Here is a 1690-nt window from a genome sequence, read left to right on the forward strand (position 1 = left end):
GTTGTGACACCTCAACAATTGCTTTCCTGTTGATTAGTTAGGCGCTGAAATGGGTGTCATTGAAATGCAGCAGAGGGCTGTGTGTGGCAGGAGGAAGGCAGGCGTGGCTCTTCCAAATGTGTGCATTTTGTGAAGTGGGAAGTCTTGCTGAAGTTGTTGGGGTGAAGTAGAGGCGGAGGAGTTTCCCTGCAAGCTCTGCATGCTGCATTTAGGGTAACACGATCCACCAAGTCGGTTGGCGTGGTGGTGACGGTTATGATGTTGCATTGCCGGTTGCTTAGTGTTTGGTGCGTGGTGGAATGTACGGAGAAATGGACGACTGCAGCGAAGGCGGTAAGCGCAATAACTAAGAGATGCTTGCGACATGGGAAGGTGTATTGTCTTGGACTGTTACTCATGTTTGTAATTTGAAGCGCCGTTCCTGATGGTGCCCGTTCGCCCTGCCTCTGTTCTGTTTTAGCCGTCGATTTGGGTCACTGCCAGTTGCAAGTAAAACATGGAATTGGATACGCGGAGGTGCAACTATGAGACCTGTCCGAAGTGGTTCCGTTGGCGATGCTTATGCAGAAGTCGAGCTTGGAGTAGTTGCAAGGTGGCGTAGTGATTTCACGGTCTATCAGTGTTATTACCGCAATGTTTGGGTGTACCACAGGAGGGGTGGAGACATGTCGGGTGTGCTGTAATTCAAGGTGGCATGAGCAGGATCCCATGCCAATCCACTCTTGCTATTCGCCTTGCTTTGAATTTACGCAATGCTGAATGATTTATACCGGGACTGGAGTAGCTTCAATCGAGTTGTGGAAACCATTGACATTGGAGGATCCGTGCACATTCGCCAACAAATGTTGGTTAAGAATAAAGGGGATGGGTTGATATTTGAAGAAGTGGAATGGCTTCCCTCAGCTTGGGTGAATTTCTCTCAGATTGGTGTGTGGGATCCTCAGAATTCCACCCTAATTGTGACCACACATTGCGGAAGAGGCGTGCCGCTGTTATGTACCTCTGGATATTCCTCCTCTCGTGCCCTCTGAGCAGTTGATGTGGCTCACGTAGGTGTGGTCTAAAAAGAGTTTGCAATGTAGTTTGTGTAAGTGTCTGCCCAACGGATGTATGTGGCATCGAAGATCACCTCTTGCAGGAGATCGTCGACTGCGAGCGTGCAGTGTCGGCAGTGGATATGGATATGCGGCTGCCGTGGGACGAGCTGCGCACTGCCAAGCAGTGAACGAGTGCACCACCACGTGCTGACATTCTGACCTCCATGCACCGACGTGAGGAAGTGAATAAGGAAGCAGGACGATACCTGCTCCACGTCTCTGCAAGTTGAGAGTGGAAATGAAATCGGGATCGACCGTCACTTCCGCCGTTGCCAATGATCGCTGTCGCCTTCCGTTGGGACACAGAATTACCTGCAACTTGAGTTCATCCAAGTGCTTACCTACGGCTTAATTTGGAGGTCTGACGACTTGCCAATGCGACTTGGGTTGTTGTCATGACCAAAGATTGTCAGTGATTGATGATTTCTCGAAGACGTGGCCAACATGGCGTATTCATTTGTAAGTGCCTTGGTTGTGAAAGTCTTTTAATTCTGTTCTATGCTCAGCATATTTCCTTATTAGGTACGTTGTCACATGGTTGGTTGGTGTTCGCTGTTGAATTACAGTGTGGCACCAGGCATACCCTTTCAAAA

The sequence above is a fragment of the Echinococcus granulosus genome, assembly GCF_000524195.1.
Source record: "Echinococcus granulosus chromosome Unknown EG_S00184, whole genome shotgun sequence".
Taxonomy (NCBI): Eukaryota; Metazoa; Platyhelminthes; class Cestoda; order Cyclophyllidea; family Taeniidae; genus Echinococcus; species Echinococcus granulosus.